This window comes from Pleurodeles waltl, chromosome 11 (assembly GCF_031143425.1).
Source record: "Pleurodeles waltl isolate 20211129_DDA chromosome 11, aPleWal1.hap1.20221129, whole genome shotgun sequence".
Lineage (NCBI taxonomy): Eukaryota > Metazoa > Chordata > Amphibia > Caudata > Salamandridae > Pleurodeles > Pleurodeles waltl.
The window spans coordinates 35,228,777-35,247,645 of NC_090450.1; positions in this window are offsets into that span (position 1 = coordinate 35,228,777).

Consider the following 18,869-nt stretch of genomic DNA (forward strand, 5'->3'; position numbering starts at 1 on the left):
AAGGGGGAAAGTATGTCTAGGGAATACGATGTAGGGGTTATCTGAAATTTGCACTCCAATTTCTCCCTTAGACCTTTTTTGTTGGGATGAAAATCTGCGGAAAAGGACTGTTGCGTTTTCTGTCATTTATCTGGCTAGTCTTTCTTTTTTCACTAAACACTGGAATCAAAAGTTGAACATTTTAATTTACGATGAAGAGTTTCCAAGTGCACTACTATCCAGAAATGAAACGGCCAAGGGTACATATCACCCCCTATAGGCTGTATCTTCGTTTCTGTTTTTTTAATGATACAGTTGAAGTTTGTAGGATTTCCATTAAGACTGATTGTTCTGGAGGGATCTGCTTAGTTTCATCTTATTGTTTTAAAAGTTGCTAGTGATCCAAGTCTTGGTGTGTGAAAACACGTTTCCCAGTTTAATGAACTATCCTCTTATTTCATGCCACACAGACATACACAATTCTTGTGCTTGGTTTTGAGTCTCAACAACTTCTTAAGTTTGTGTCCATCTGCATTTATAAATGCCTGCCTTGAAAGGGCCTGTTTTGAATGGGTAAATGCACCATGGTCATTTTCACTTAAAACAGTGCAGCTTAGCAAATCTTTTTATTTTATTTTGAAATTGATAAAACTTCCAGAACTTGATCTTCATATGTTGAACTATTTTTTTGTTTAATTTTTTTACTTCTGATTTGAAGGCAGCTATAATCTAAATGTTGCAAGTCCTTTTGTTATAAAAAGGAAACATGCAGGTTTGCTTGATGAGTGAACTATGAAAGTGTGCTTTCTTTAGCTTGGAGGTTTTGGGGGAGTATGGTTTACTGTGCGGACCATCAGAGTTTCTTATATATATGTATATGTATGTATGTATATATATATATATATGTATATGTGTGTGTGTGTGTGTGTGTGTGTGTATATATATATATATATGTATATATATGTATATATATATATATATATAATTTTTTTATTTTTTATTTTATTTTTGGGTGAGCCTTGGTAACTAAACATAGAGCTGGTGGCAGTTCGGATTCATGATTAGGAATGTATGTTGCAGAGATCCCTAGAAGTGTTATGGGTACGGATTAATTGGGTGTTGTAGATGAGAAAATATTGTGTGGTTGTAAATTGCAGAGTGAGTGATAAGAACACGTCAGAAAGGTAGTTGTATATTTGTATAGGAACGCAACTTTATTTAAAGTGGGAGGCTTTCATTTTATGTATCTAATAGTATTAGACAGTGTTGAGACGTGTCATATGTCATGTATGTTAATATATGTAACTCTAGGGTACTACCCCCTGCTCCTTGTGAGCATGAATGTGAGTCAGAGTTAAAGGAGCCTGCATTTTGAAAGAATGTGAGTATGGGTTAACGTTACTCGCAGCCGGCTTTAGCTTTAATTTACCTACAGTCACGTGTAGTGAGTTTCTACATCTGTGCAGCTAGACATCTACTCTTTATATGGTACATGCTTGTAATGAATGACTACCGCTCTCTGCCTCCATTATTTAGGACACAGATCATTTTTCAGTATCCAGGTCTTACCTTCTTCTCCTGTGAATTTAACAGGCAACCCTTCTCAGAATACTTTCGTGTTAGTATAAAGCACATGGCCCTTTTTAAGACCCACCCCACTAACTCTTTCCTGTTTGTACCTTGGTCATATGTTCTGGTCTCAATCGAGTCTTATGAATCTGCCCCTTGTGAGAGGACGAATACCCCTCTGTCCCCATATGTAGTGTGCATATCACTCATTCCTTCCTGCTGAGCAAAATGTACACAATAATTTACACCCCATCCTATTATGACACATACCCCTTGCCCATTCACTTTGGAAATCGCCCACGGACCACTACTCTCAGGGCATAATGCATACTTACATTGACTGGATAGTTGACTGCAAGGGTATTAGTCTGGCAGGTTATGTTAAAATAAATCGGTGAGCTTGGCAGTCAAATCTTAATGTCTCTTCACCCACATATCAGCTTTGACACTTTTGATGGACAAGGATTCTGCAGTGCAAGTGGATTAAGATTTCAAGGTGTGCTGGGAGTTTATGTACATATAATGTAGAGAAGCTGTGAGTATTTTTTAAAAAACATTGTTTTCATTTAGAGTAAATAAAGCTTTTTAAAACTTTAAAGTGTTTTGGTTTTTTTTCTGATGTGCAGTTAAGTGCTTTGAAGGAAAGGGTCATTATAGCGCTTTAGGCACCAAATCTGTTAACCGATCAAGCAAGGTTATAACTGTGGCTATGATTTTGAAAGCCTGATGTAATACTGCCGCGCAAATGGAGGGACAGAGTGGTCCCAATTCACTTATGAAAATCTCCTTGAATAAGTTTGCTATTGCTAGATGATCAGATAATTAAATAAAATCTGTTTTCTCAAGCTGTATGTTCCTTGCGCAATACTTTCAGAACCGATTAAGCCTCAACGGTTCCTTTTCTTTATGGTCCCTTTATATAATCCTCTCAAAATTAAAATGCACAGGTTTTGTTAAATTTTTATGAACTGAATCTTGATTGTCCATTCTCTAATGTAAAACAGTGCTGAGTGGTTCTGGGCTTTTGTGAAGGCGAGCATGTTATTTCAGTAGGACCTGTGAAGTGAGATGCATTTTTTTTTTTTTTGCAATAAAAACGCCACAGCTTGTGATACACATGCTGCACATACTCCTGACATCCAGTGATGCATCCAGGTGTTGGTAACTTCAGTATTTTTTTTAAAGAAGTCTCAGTCAAAATAACTGTTGTCACCCCTCTCTCGGTCCACAATGCACCAGCACACTGGTTCTACCTCAGATTGTTTTCTTCTGCCATCGGGCTGGTCACTGTCCAGGATCGGAGTGGTACGACTGATTCTGCATGTAGGATTCACTGGAATAATCATGAAAACACCCATCTTGTGAAGCATTCAGTGTAGAAATGTATCATATAAAAATAGACTAGACAAAAACTTGCTAACAAAGATAAATGTAGAGAAAAGTGCACGTCAGGTTGAACGTGCATCAGCTGAACACAATATGTACTGTAGATTTGAGAGCTTGTTAGACCTGGCATCTTTTGGTGTGTTTTCCCTGTCTTTTTGCCTTCTGACCTCCTGTTTTAATGGTATGCTTGACTCTGTTTTTGCCAGTTTATTGTCTCTGTACACTTTACCACTGCTGATCAGTGCTAAACGGCAACTGCTTCCTATGTAATTGGTACTGGTGATTGGTTTATCCATGATTGACATATTTGATTTACTGGTAAGTTCCTAGTAAAGTGCACTATGTGTGCCAAGGGCCTGTAAATGAAATGCTACTAGTGGACCTGCAGCACCAATTGTGCCACCCACATGAGTAGCCCTGTAAACATCTCTCAGACCTGCCACTGCAGTATCTGTGTGTGCAGTCTTGCACTGTCAATTCGACCTGGAAAATGTACCCACTTGCCAGGCCCAAACTTTCCCTTTTACTACATGTAAGTAACCCCTAAGGTAGGCCCTAGGTAGTCCCATGGGCAGGCTGCTGTGTATTTTAAAGGTAGGACATGTACTGATGTGTTTTACATGTCCTGACAGTGAAATACTGCCAAATTCGTTATTCAATGTTGCAAGGCCTATCTCTCTCATAGGTTAGCATGGGGACTGCCTTTAAATATCTTTTAAGTGCAGTTTGCCTATTGGGAACAGTTAGAGGTATGGAGTTTGGGGTCTCTGAACACACATTTTAAAAATACACCTTATGGTAAAGTTGGTTTTAGATTGTCAGTTTAAAAATGCCACTTTTAGAAAGTGGGCATTTTCTTGCTTAACCAATCTGTGCCTCTGCCTGCTTGAACATTCCACGTCTGACTGTTGGGCTGTTATGAATTCCCTCTAGGCAGTGACACAAAGGGACCTGGAATGTAGCCTGCATATCCTGACGAGTCTCCTGGGCTAGAGTGGGGAGGGAGGAGCTGACACTTACACTTGAAAGGGCTGTGCCTGTCCTCATGCAATGCAGTCTGTGACCCCCTGGTGTGTTTCTTTGGCCAGGCCTCGGGCAAGGTGGGATCTTGTGAACAACAGAGAATTTCCTTTGAAGTTTGCCTACTCCAGAGACATAAAGGGGTATAAGTAGTGGACCCAAAACCCCAGACTTTTAGAACACTTCTGGATCAAGAGTAACATCTGCCAAGGAGAAGAGCTGACGAGCTGGAGGAGGAGTATTGCCCCTTTGTTGTGTATGCTTTGCTGGGTTGGTCTGCAGTTGCTGCTTCTGCCATAAAGAGGACAAAGACTGGACTTTGCTGTGTATCCTTCTTGTGAAGTTTCGCCAAGGGCTTGAAGTAGAGCTTGCCTCCTGGTGGAAGTCTCAGGGATGTCAAAGACTTCAGCTTCATCTTCCTACAGCACTCGGAACTGTGTGTTTTGTGCTGCAAGAGAAGAAAAAGCACCGCAACGCCATCAACAACGCTGCTTCCTGGACCGTGACCTGATGACGCCACATGGAGTCATGCATCATGTTGCACCACAACCCTGGTCTCACCGACTCTGCCACCTGACGCTGTCACAGAGCCACTGCTTGCACTGTCACCTATGGGCCTCACACTCCGCATCGCCTTGCTCACACCGCAGCCTGGGCATCCCCGACGACGACCCTCACTCTGACACGGACGCTGCTGCCTGCACCATGGCATGTGGACACCGCTCGTGAGGTGCACGAAGCACTGTCCCGTCCCACACCACTGCCCCGGTCCAGGGACCTGTGGGCACCACACGGAGCCCGCCGTATCGTACCGCTGCCGTGGGTCTACCGACGATCGTGCTTCAGCAATGACGATGCTGCTGCCTGCACCGTGACCTGGAGACACGGCACTTCGCACTGCCCTGCTTCGCACCACAGCCCTGGTCTCACCGACACCGCAGGATGACTTCACCGAGCCACTGCCCGCACCGCGACCTATGGGCACCGCATGCCGCATTGTCCCGCTTTGCATTGCAGCCCCTATGCCATCAATGCCAGCGCTCCTGACTTCTTCATCAGCCCGGAGTTCGATCTGCACCGCGTGTGACTTCAAGGGCCCGACGACCACTGCACTGACCTTCGGAAGCGATGCATGCGATGCTCCTCGCTGGCCCTCATCTCAAGGATCACAACTCCCTACATTTCCAAGGTACTAGTTGCAAGTCTTCTCAACACCGTAGCTAGCCAGCGACGCCGTGACCGGCCTGAACTGTTGAATTTGTTGTTCACGATGCTGTGATAGCCCCAGACTGAGCTATCGACTTCAAGGTACTGTATTTTTAAGTTAATTCTTGCAAAATTAATATCTTTATTATTGTACGTTGGATTTTTCTCGTTTTGGTCTTGTTTTACACCGGTAAATCCTTTTGTAGTGTTTTCACTGTATTACTGTGTTATGTGCAAATACTTTACACATTGCTTCTGAGATAAGCCTGACTGCTTGTGCCGAGCTACCAAGGGGGTGAGCAGAGGTTATCTGAGCCGGGTATCTCCCTTATTCTGACTAGAATGAGGGTCTCTACTTGCACAGGGTGCAAACCGACAGCTTTCACTACCCAGCATGCACTGTACTGGTAGTTTGCCTTAGAAGCTCAGTTATGTTTTTTCTTACTCGATGACCGGATCGCAGAACACTTTAGGGTGATAAACCCATCTATTTCTGAGTTTTTTTTTTTTGTTTTCGTATAGAACAATATATTTTCAACTTTAACTCGACTTCTTTTAGAGACAGTCGGAACTCCTTTCAGAGGGCCACTGGGCATGCAGGGGCTTCTGGTCCTAACTGGTGGTTGAGGCCTTTTACTTCTGATTTTACTTCTGATGTCCTGGGGCCTGTCCTACTATGGCTTCTGAGCTACTGTGCAAAAGTACACCTTCAGCACCTGATTTTGGGGAAAGTGAGCGGAGTTGTGCAGCAATAACCTATTGTCCTGTCAACTACTCACTGTTTTATTTCTATTGCTAACCGAACAAAGTGAAAATACTACATTCATAAACAATTACACAGCCCTCCCCTGTGTTCGGGCCTCTGGTGTCTTTGGCAGTTCCCGGTCCCACTCAAGCCTCACATTAGCGATCATGGTTATTCCCCATTCACTGTTGTTAACATCCAGTTTATGCCCCACGGGTCTACTACTACTCTGTGAAATTTAGTTTATTAGCTAATAAAAACCATAAACATACTAAGACAAAAAAAACGTGCATCAAGCAATTAACCAAATCATTCAGAAAGCAATTTAAACCCATGATGCAACACTCTCTTATAAAGTGCGCTGTGCATAGTTGGGTGATCCTCTGAGGGTGCTTCACCCTGCCTCCCTCAAGAGGTAGAAGCGAAGATTAGCAACCCTCAGGGATAGCAGCAAAGGTTTAAAAATCCAGGGGCATGACCATGTGTCTGTTATTCTACAAAGAACTTGGTGCATGATAAAGTGCAATGAACAACTCCAACGCCCCCAGGCCTCAGTCATCAAATACAGATGGCATTAACCGTAACTTTGATAGACACTTGTACTACAGCTCTGATTTAAAGAAACAGTGTTCCAGTACACAGGCTCTTGATTTAGCAGCAAGTTTCCCCCAAGGCAATTGGACCCGAAACAAGGCTTATACCCACCAGTGGGAGTGGAACACGCTTGGAGTATCAGAGTGCGCCTCGCCCATGGGTGATCGTAGCTGCTCAAGTCCAAATCAGGTGAGTCGGACCGCATGCAGACGAAGCGGCTGCATTCGGCTGTCACAGGCTCTCTCCCTTGCAGGCTCTGCCTCTCGTGGTTGTGGTCCTGCAACGATCAGAAGTTTCTTGTAGATTCTCTTGGGGAGGTGGGAGGAGGGGTAAGTATTTACATGCTCCCCATGCAGCATTCCACAAATATGCCCAGGGGTGGGGCCTGGGGGTGGAGAATCTCTCTACCGTGACTCCATGTTTTGCCATGCAGGCCTGGTTCTCCCAAAATGGAACCCAGGGCAATCCATATATTTTACCATCCTCAGGCACATATACATTCAGTGCATGTATACAGCTACAGCATACACACACTGCACAGTACTGTATCCCCTATGTACTCTACCATTCAGAGGCAGACATACATCTGGCACTTGCATTCACCATGCGCACACTGCCTAGCACTGTATGCTTTATGAACTGCTCAGTCTCCGTGTAGCACCTCCAGTAAGTGCAGCCCGTGTCTGTTGAACTGTTTCCCCGGTCAGACATTCGAGGACCTCCTCCACACGCAGGCTCCTGCCTGCACCTCATCCCTGGTGTCTAGGTGGAGAGCTTTGCTCTTCTGCTAAGCTGCCCACCGGCCCGCGGCTTATTTTTCTCTGTCTTCTCCCTTTAGTGCTTTTCTGCTTGCTGTATTGTGTCCTTGCGCTTTCTGTGCTTTTTTCTATCTTATTCCTCTTTTTCTCTGCTTTTTACTCTAATTTTCCTATTTTTCTTGCATTCTCTCTCATTTCTCTCTTTCCCAACTCTCACTCTTCCCACTCCCAGCCACTGCTGGCCAGCCCCCCCCTTTTTCGCCATTTCCCCGCCCCTGCCTCCCAGCTGTCCTCTTCCCCCCCGTCCCCCCCCCCCCCGTCCCCTGCCTGGCACGCCAAAGGCAAGCCTGTATGCACTCATCCGTAACGCGACCAGCACCAGGACCCCTGGACCTCCCACCCACCACCTCTACACGCCGGCAGCACTCCACACTTAACCTAGAACGCAACAACAACTGCAAGCCCACATCACTGACTGACACCCACAGACCCTTCAGCTGCTTCCGCTGCCGCCAATTCTACACCACCACCAAGACCTTCGACCCGGCACAACCCACCCGTAACAAAACACACCCGCACCGAAGATCCTGAAATGCATCCTCCTCAATGTCCGTTCCCTCCACAAACACACCACCGAAATTTGAGACCTCCTTGACAGCACCACCCAGACGTCTCATTCCTCACCGAAACCTGGACCAACACCACCTCTGGCCCAGACATTGCCATCGCCATTCCCCAAGGATACAGGATCACCCAGAAAGACTGCCCCACCCACCTTGGGGGAGGGGGTGGGGGGAATCACCATCATCCACAAGTCTAACATTCAACTGAGTACACACTCCGAAGACCCCACAAGCCTGATGGAACACCTTCACTTTAAACTTCAGACAAGCCCAATGTCCACTCTCAGGGGAACCCTCCTCTACCGCCCACCTTTCTCCGACACCATCACAGACAGTTTCACCACACAGGCCATCGCAGCCTCCAACTACATCCTGCTGTAGTTGGACTTAACAAACACTGATTGATTGACTCATAGGCACGCATACACCTAGCACGTGCATCTATCATGCATGTACTGCATCCTTCATGTATTGTACCATTCCTGGGTACACATACACCCAGCACATGCATTTATCCTGCACTACTCTACAGAAGTGCACCTCGAGCTCATGCACCGTGCATGCAGTGCTTCATTATCCCTGTATTGCACCCTTCCAGGACCACATATACCCAGTGCACATACACCACTTCTACGCCACACAGCACTTCACACCATTGTGATGTTGCCAAGGTTGAGTTAAGCACACCGCAGCTGATTTTATTTAAAGTGAGTTAGCCTGTAGGCCTCACACCAACTACAGTTTAAAAAGGCGCTGTTAACTCCTACTGATCACTACACTGTATGCTGCCACCACTGCACTCGTGCTTCCTCACTCCTGAGGAAGGCAGTTGCCTTCTGTCACTCTAAGGGTAACGTTTTGGTCCTCCCCTTCCCCAGTCCAACTATACTGCAATCTGTGAGACAGGTTTATGTCATGGACGGACTTTGTCAGAGACGCGCACCATTTTTGGAGCTGAAGATACATCCCCACACCAGTGGTACAACATATGCCAGTCTTGGGCTGAAGACCAATTAGACACCACATGCCTCTCAAGATAAGTCTTGAGCCCAAAAAAATACACTGAGAGTAGGAGCACCATTGCTGTGGGAGTCGGGCATCAAGACCCAAGTAGAGCCATAAACAGCACAAACCTTCAGGTTCCTCTCCTCCAGCTGAGATGTCCACTCTTATGAGGCAGGGTCAACTTCTGCAAAGATGCCCATCTAAGGGTACCGAACCGCACCATGTCCTCTCTTCACTGAGCTACTGATAGGCCACCTGTGCTATTCACCACCACATCCGTTCCAAATAGCCGCACTCAGAGCTGAAATAGATGCTGAAAGCACCTCAGCAACCGGCGACCAGTGCCGAAGCTCCTCTCATCACCAAGGTGAAGCACCACAGAGGGGTCCATCTTTAAGGCACTCTTTGAAGTTTCTCTCATCCACCCAGACATGGGCAAAATAGATGCCAAACCTCCAGCTGTAGGGCTCATCTGGAACATGAAAAAATTTGCCCTCAAGGAGAAACCCAAGATTAGACCCTTCTACGCCACCAAGTCCCAAAAGGGTCACCAGCCCTACACCATACCCACGACTGTCAACCAGATCTCCACCTTCACCACCGCTTCACCTGAAGTCTCCTCCACCTGAGCCACAGGGCAATAACTCTGGCAGTCCTTATTACCCACAAGCCACTATGACAAGCCCTTGAGGCCCAGGGAGGGAGATTATTCCTGAGAGTACTGTGGTAGACCAAAACACTACCCAGATCTAGAACCCTACCCTGCCAAGCCTTCCCCACCAGATGGTAGTGCTCCAGATGTTACTGCTGTAAAGCAAAGGGCTGTACAACATCCTTAGGTCAAACTACACACAGTGCAGTGTGATAACAACTTCCTGGTCGAAACCTTGTCGAAGATGAAGCATTTGGTGCATTGCCTCCTGATTCTCCAGCAAATGATCAGGTTGGCTGGTTAAAACTTTAAGAAGCTGGTATAGATCAGAGTAGACACTCACAGAGATTAGAAAATAATATAAGCCTACCCTGACGTTACAGCTTATATTCACAGTTTCCTTGATTCCCTAGTTGTTGATGCTGCCTGTAAAAGCACTTTGATTTAGGAGACACTTGTCTGCCAGGCAAGGAGTCTAAACAAATCAATGCTGGTGGAAAGTTGGTAGCGCTTGGAGCAGGCCCACATTTGTGCTGCAAACTCAGTGGGACTCTTCTCCAGGTACCACCAGTATCATTGGGAGGCGAGGGTGGAGTTGGTAAAGCACCTACCAGAGGCCTATTGTAAAAGAAGACAACAGTTGGTTGCTGAGGAGAAAACCATTAGCAATGGCCGCATTAGATTCACCCTTGACGCAGATGATACAGCTGGGTGGGGAATTACTGCCAGCATCATCCTCCACAGGCATGCCCCACTTAAAGTATTAAGGTTTATGCATGAGGTGCACAGAACCTTTTAAATGTCCATATGATGGGGAGCATTTGTTTGGTCCCAGGTCAACCAGATGCTTGAAAAATAAATGTAAAAAAGGACACTGACATTGCCAAATCCATGGACGCTCTACAGTCCTTCTGGCCTAAAAATGGATTCCACAAGCAACAAAGAACGGGAGGTGCAAAACCTACAGGCTCAGCTCAGAGCCCCTTGTACCTGCAGAGCTTACAGGACCCTAGCAACCTAAGACCTTCCAGAGAGGGGACTATTTGGGAAACTGGCATGGGAAGGGCAGAGATGGCTCTGCAAGGGGCACTTCCACTGCAGAACAATGACTCCCATCTGGGGGCCACATGACACTTGTCGGGGAAAGACTGAGGCACTTTCTAGCTCAGTGGTAATACATCACCTCACACCAATGGGGTCTCTCCGATTTGCAGGAAGAGTTGTGTCTCTAATTCCACACAAACACTCCCAATAAATATCCCACGTACTGAGTGTAGATCATTTTCACTTTCACTTTCTGCAGGAGGAAGTTTGCACAGAAAAGAGAATGGCCGAAGTAGTACCTTCACACCAACGCAACCAAAAAGGATGGGTCGCTCTGGCAGATCCCAGACCACCAGCCACTGAACAGGCACATCCTCTCCAAACAATTTCAAATAATCCCTCTGCAAGATGTCGTCGCGCTGCTATGCCAAGGTAAAGTCATGTCAGCACTGGAGCTGAAAGATGCATACCTTCACATCTCAACTGACTGTGCGCATCACCAATACCTTTGGGTCATGGAAAGTGGCAATGCTACCAGTTCAAGCTGTTACCCTTCGGAGTCACTGCAGATCCAAGGCTGTTCACAGAGTACCTAGCCATAGTAGCAGCACACCTGTGCAGAAATGACATACACATCTTCCCATACATTGATGACTGGCTGATCAAGAACAGCTGCAAATTACAATGCCTAAAACATACTCCAACAGCAGTATCTCTACCTCAAAGCCTAGGTTTTACCCTCACTCCAACAAATCAACTTCAGCCGCAGACTGTGTAGTCCTTCCTCTGCGCAGTCTTAAATGTGATTACAGGCAAAACATACCCCAGCTAACCAACAGTTATGTTGATCCAACAGGTCCTGTCCCTTTTTCCAGAAACACCACCCCACTGCTGTTCAAACTGCCATGAAACTGTTGGAGATGATGTCTCCATGCCTATAGCGCCTGTAAGAAAATGGATTATTATTTGGGGTGAATGACTACCCACCTCGAGAAATAATCACAACCTTTATCAAAAATGTGTTTTCCAATTGTAATTTGGTAGCTGAAAACAGAAAGGCAATCCAATAGTCATCAGATATTGGTTTCATCTGTAAGAACATGAGTATATTTCTACTGGTTTTAAAATGTTTTATGATAGTAACAAGTGATGTAATTATGCTGATATGATTTTGTATTTATGATATGGATTTATAAATACATATTATTGTGTAAAATCTATGTTCTCTAAAATGGTTACAATAGGGCATAGTGTGTAATGCTACGTTATACCTCTACATTGCTAAGAAGTGAGAACCCAATAAGATTGGTTTGCTCACAATTAACTTCCCTTTTCGATGTCTTTCACCAAGACTGTTCAGCAAAGTAAAATGCCTGGAACATGCATGCCTGAAATAGACAATATTTATTTCAGTAACCTCATTGTAAGCTTCTCACAGAATCTCCCTAGCTTCCCAGGCAGCCATCACATGAATGATGCTACAGTTGCCTCTGATAGAACCTTGACCAAAATTGTAACTGTCATCCCTGTCAACGATAAAAAAAAATTGTAGAAATAAATCTACATACAATTGATGCTCCAAGGAACTCTACAAAGGAAGGGGGTCTACAAATAACTGAAGTACTATAAAGCACCAAAATAAAATGAGTGCGCCTTCGCATCGCCAGGCGGCAGTACAAGACACATCAAATCCCAAATTGATTCTTCAAAAAACAGACCAAAGATTTTTTTTTGAAAGGGATGTTTTCAGAATGCCTAAAGGTGTGTCAGATGTCTCCTCTATTTAAAAATCAAATACAGATCTACACAATACAATTCCAAAACCAAGGCACTCGTGAAATGATATAACTCTAGGTCCGTGTTTGAGTGTGAGTAGAGTTGGTTTCTTTGATAATTTGTTTTCGCTGTAAATCATGTAGTCCAAAATCAGTACTTTAAGTTCGTTTTGTTTATTCTTGAGATGTTTTTATTTTTTTTCTCACATATGGTCAACAAAACAGCCAACACGTGTTTCGTCTTATGAGAGAGTAATCTCATTGACTTCTTCAGGGCTGTGACAGATATAACCAATTTACAAGAATGTTTTCCATGTTATTCTGGTAGTTAACATTTGCAAACTCAGTAGCCAAAATCCATCACCAACACCAAGTAGCAATCAAATCTTGGAATGTCAAACATGCATGGAGCCACACTAATACACTGTGATTATGAATGAGAGAAATATCAAGTGTAAAGATCATCTTAATTTTGCTAGGATTTACCAAATAAGATTCTACATAAGTATAGCCATTCATGATGCACACGTGAAAAGGAAAGAAAAGGAGAATATATTATGACAGAATATGGAAAGTAAAACCCCACAGTTAAAATGGTAGTTATTTGTCAAAAGGAAAAGTGATCCCAATTGCCTCCAATTTTGGGCAGTCCGACCCCAAGTGATAGAGAAGGGGTAAACTTAAGTTATAATGAGTCATACCTATAATAATGGTAATATAGTCGATCTAGGTTACTGATGTGAGAGTATTAATTTTATACTTTCCAAAGGTTCATGTTGAACCGAAAGCTCAACAAATATAAAGAATAAAAAGAAGAAATAACCCCGCTTACCGAAATGTGAGTTAGACACGGGGTACTGTGTCGGGAGTTTGTATCTCGCTCCTCAGTTGGTGTGTAAGCAAGTGGGCATAAAACAGTCCGTCCCTTATTCGCTGGCAAAAAAAGGCTTGAAATAGAAATGGGACTAAAGTTGTGAGGTTGTAGGTGCCATCTTAAGGGAACGTTCCAATCCCTATTTGTTTCTAGTGATCTACATTAAGTTGCCAGCAAAAAAGAGGGGACTACAATCCCTACTAATTATGGGCACAATATTGAAGGAAGCATAAAGTCAATAATGGAGGTACTACTCCATATAGAAACGTGGAGAAAAAAAGGAGCATGAACCCCAATTGTAACACTATATGATGAGAGGAGAAATGGCAGTTTGCGCTTTACGTATATGAGTATTGGACATTTCAATATTGTGCCCCAGCTGACAAGTTGATAAACTAATAGGGAGACCTACACTTGAATGCGCCAGTCAATGCCATTAAGTTTGGTATCAGATCATTTACACAGGGTTGCTGGTAGACAATTCCATGTGTGTAACATGGTGGCCATAATAAAACATTTGTTATAAACAATGATTGCCTCATCAGGTGCATATGCCAGTCCTAGGTATATAATAAGTGGAGTCTTAAAGAAACGCGGTCTAAATAAGTATTTCTAAGTACATACATTTTAAAATGTAATTTGTACACCGTAGATTTAAGTCACTGTGACATCAAGAATCCAATCACTGCACCCACAGACCTCTTTTAAACAACAGTATATCAAGATTCTCACAAAAACTGATCTCAGTGTCTTTTCAGGGGCATTGAGCGCTGTGTAAACAGAAATACAACGCAGTATACTTTTGGAGTTGTACTTTGGATAAAGTTGGAAAGAATTTCCCCAGAGCTGAAACGCCCAGCAAAAAGCCGCATTAAAAGTAAAATAACATGCGCCCAGGGGCCAGAGCAGAAAAGTGGCTTTTCCCCATTTGAGAAAAAAAATCATATTTACCTTTTGCTATTTCCACTCTATCCCAGTCCTGCTGCAGATAGTGGTAAAAGAAATCATGCAAACAAAAAATAAACACTCCACCTCAGTAGCTGAATTTCCCCGTTGACGATCCAATGAGCATTTCAGAGTACAGTTTTTCACAAAATACATTTTTTCAATTACTACTGAATAGAGGGCCCAGGGCAGTGCAGACCCGCTTGCCTCCTGCTGCAGCTGTAAACAAAAATAAATAAGTCCGACTGCGGATAGACCCTATGGCTCATTTACCAGTGTAGTGTCTCTACTGCAGCGCAACAGTCAAAGCAGACTTAGGGCCTCATTCAGATCTTGCTGGAGGGGGATACTCCCTCACAACGTGACTGGTAACCCGTCTGCCGTATTGAGATCCCATCATAGCCTATAGAGATCGTAATATGCCGAACAGGATATCTGTTACGGATGTGACAGAGTATTCCTTCCGCCGAGACCTAAATCAGGCGCTAGGTTTGGTGTGAAATGCTAAGTCTCAAAAGGTGAGTCCCTGTGGAGAGTTGTGCTGTGTGAAATAGATCCTCAGCTCTATAAGTAACAGAAAAGTAAGCCTGGGATACCCATCATGCTTTTCCACCCCCAGTGGTTGTTCCGGTTCTTGAGGCATGTTGGGATGATAATGCCATGAATTGCTGTGAAGCACCACGTTCCCACCTACCTGTCTGTCTATCAAAAGTTTTGTTTGTCCGTCCTGCTGCAGTAGATTTTTTTGCTCAGTAATTAAGAGAAAGCGTCTCAATCCCCCTAATTAATTTCGCCCGGTGTTTAGCCCTGGCAAGACCCAGACCACTTAAAGCCCTGTCTGTAGGCCAACATTCTTCAGTCCTGCCTTTTTTAAATCACGAAGAGCGTTCCCCACCTTTGCTGTACTATGCAAAATCTACCTATGCTACCCTGACCTTTAAAAGTAAATTAACCTCCCATCTGAATTCATAGTTGTAAGCCTTTTGACATTCCTAATGAAAAAAACTATCCTTCTATCAGACAACTATTAATCAGCACAGCCAGAGAATAAATCTCATCTAGAAGACTCTTTTTTTTTATTTTATTTTTTTAACTTTCCATTTTACATGTCGCACCCTACTAAAGGTAAATGGCTGAAGGTGCCAGAACGAGGACTGCTCGTCCCTGGCTGCCAGTTTCGATTTGACAGTGGTGTTTTTAGATACTTATGCCTGAACCTCACAACCCCACATTTACTTTGAATATTTTTTGAGTTGCAATTTTGTTTTCTTGTTGATCTGTCACGCATTGCCACAGGTGAACCTCTTCACAGGATCAGTGCTGTGATGGGTTGCGGATAGTGGTCAAAAGGATTTCCAGAAATGTCAGCAAGTTTTCAGTGGGATTTTCTTTTGATCAAGTCCTTTGTAGAATCTCTCATTGAGTTTGTGGAGATGGTCATCCACAACTGCAATGCCTACATCTCTGTGGAAAGTGCAAGAACCTTCAATGCCCTGACCTCAATAGCCCCCAAGAAACACTTCCCCCTTAATCTAAACTGGCTTCTCCTTTGTCCCCTGTCTGTGGCCAATACCACCTACCTGAAAAAACTCAAGAAGAGATGCCACTTTGCTTTATCCCCCCAGGATGCCCCACTGATATGCCGGTAACCAGGTCACAGTGAATCTTCAATGGGAGAGCCTCCTCCACTTGGCTTATGTCAGCAGTGCCAGTGTCCAAACCCAGTCAGTTCAAAGCACAGTCCGCAAGGGCCGTGTACAGACTCCTTCATGGAAGCAGGACACATAGGGCTGTAAGCCATGCCACGTCCTCTGGCTTCTCAATGCCTTCCCTGCAAGCAAGCTGTCTTATCCAGGTGACTGGTTGACACCTGTCCGGTATAAGTCAATAAGGATGCTCAATGAAGGACCAAACGCCAATTATGAATACAATTTAGCTTTACTAGAATTTCAGGTAAATGTATGCATTTAGCACATCAACAATGGTAGAATAAAGCAATAAAGAGCATCTATTTATATATGAGTACACTACAAAGAACATCTATGTATATATATGAGCAAAAAGTTCATTGACAGATATAAGCTTTGATTAACTGTATACCAAAATGCGTCACACTACGATGTTCAGGAAGCAAAATATAAACGAGCTGAATACTTCAGATAAGCTTTGATTAACTGCACACCAAAATGCATGTTTCAATTACTGCAGCAAGCTCACACTACAATGTTCAGAAGGCAAAATATAAACGAGCTGAATACTTCAGATTATAAACACAGCGCAAGCATAATAATCAATCATAATAATAGAGCAGAGAAACAAAGGCCTTTCATCCCTGTGTGGAACTTAACTTAGTCCACGAAATGCTGGGAAGCCCTCTACCGCCCGCTTGGACCTCTCTCCCCCTCAAGCGTCACGGTCTCTGAACAGCAAACAGGGAGGCAGCGCTGGGCCTGGAGACGGCAGCTTTCACAACCCCATCTGCGAGCTTCAAATCCCTCATCCGCACTTCAGTGGTTAAATAACTTGAAGCTTGGATTCTATCCCTTTCTGGCATTTTCTAGCTATGGTATTAGCACTTGTCTCTTGGCTGCTCTGCCCTTTCCCAGCCATTGTTTTAATTCCATCTTCTCGCTGTACTCTCGTTCTCAAGGTTGAGACGGAGTCTCCTACACAAACAAGCTTGAAAATAACATCGTGAACTTTTCCACGTTGTTCGGGTTTCAGCAGGCATCACGCTCATCTAGACAGCTTAAGCTAATTAACCCTTCGCGTCACAATGTCTTCCGCACCTTTCCCTATACTGATCACAAGCGCAGTATTGAATCTCCACACACCACAGTGATTCTATACTTCTGATCAGTAAGTCATTGCCACAATGAGAATATGGGGAGCTTCCAGCTGCTTTGATACTGTGCTTAGTGCCATCCTACTAGGCCGGAACACAGCGCAGTCCCTCAGCTCCAGGATCCACAGTGGGTAGGAAACTTGAAGTCTGTTTTCCAAATCTTCAGGACAGAAACACAGTCTTAGTCATGTATCACGATAATTATATCCTGTATGATCAGGACTTTGTAGGGTGTTGTTGTGCACCTACAGAGCTGCTTCAAAAAGCGGTTATATTGCCTATGGCACTCTGGCACCCCGGGGCTTCAAAGGATAGTTCTTGTTATTTATTTACGAAACCTTTAGACCCATTCAGGGAAAGTCCTCCCTTTTGGCTGTACTTGGCTCCACACACCTTCTTCAAATGCACATTGTTGGAAGCAGCACATGCTGGAAACGAGTATTCTTCTACCCATATGTTGATAAATGAATGATAAAAGCATCCTAATTTTGAAAAGAACATTATGATTCTCATACAACTTCTCACCATGATCCAGATGTCCATATCAACCTATCTGAAATTTACCCTAGTTCCAGTGAAACGTATCCTCTCTAGAAGTCTTTCTGGACACCCAGATCGAAAACATATTTTCTTCAAAAGGAAAAACTCCTTGGCCTGCATTACAAGTGGCTCATGCACAGTGTGATATTTATTGCAGCAGTTAAAATCCGACTCCGCAAAGTCAAAATCTATTGCATGCAATAAATATTTCCTGATTATTGGGATTTGGAAAATAACATGCAAATATTTGTGCTTACCAGACCAAAATCTGCATGTGCTGGTCGATATTAGGCATTTTCCCCTTAAAAAATGTAGGCAGATTTGACATGTCAGAAATTATCTGGGAAAAAATAGGAGAGCGTGATATCACACAACTCCTAATTCTGGTCTTGTTGTGAACACGGTTTGGCACTGGGATCAGAAGATAACCCTATACTCCTAAAAGGGCCGAAGCCAGCTCATATGTCTCGCTCTTCAAGCCAGGCAATAGTGCACCAGATTTATTCAAAGTTGAGCTTTATGACATCAAGCATATTCATTGTTCCTAATGCTTTAGTTATAAGACCACTGCAGTATTACCTGGAAGACCACTGGAGTCTGTTTGCAGAGAGGCAGATTGACTTTTTCTTCAACAATGCTTAAGTCATTTCTGGGGTGCTACCAACTGAAGGCGCATAAAAAAACACTTCATCAGATGCTGCTCTTGCAGACCATTCAGACAGTTTTGTTGAAAGGATATGTTGTTGACGTGGATCAGCTTTAAGAACCTGGCCCATTGTCTCAAAAGGAAGCATTGTCCCACAAGAGAGTATTGAAACACAGATGGGAGCATCTGTCCATGAAGTCCTTTCACTCATTGGTCGCGACGGGCTCCATCTTGACCAAAATGGATTACACAGCAACAATGATGCAGGCTTTTAGTGTGAAACCTCAGAGTTACTGCATTCTGCCCTTTGAGTGTGGACCTTATTGACAATGATTTGCTAAACAAATATTCAGGACAAGAAGTGAATACTACAATGTTCAGCACAAAGTCTTTCATGAATGGAGATGTCCACAAATAGATGTTTTCGTATCCACAGAAAACTAGAGATGCCTACACTTAGCATCCGAGGGCCATAAACTTGGAACAAAGATCAAAGCCTTTGTGATCTATTGGTCAGGGGTGCAACCTCTCTTCCAACTCCCCCTAACTTCTCATGTCCATGTTGATACCGATAGCTTCAGAACAGCACAGTGTGGTTCCTTCATGTCATGCTAGATAACAGAGATTCCATAAATAATATTGCTGTGTTAGCAGAGTCTCAGC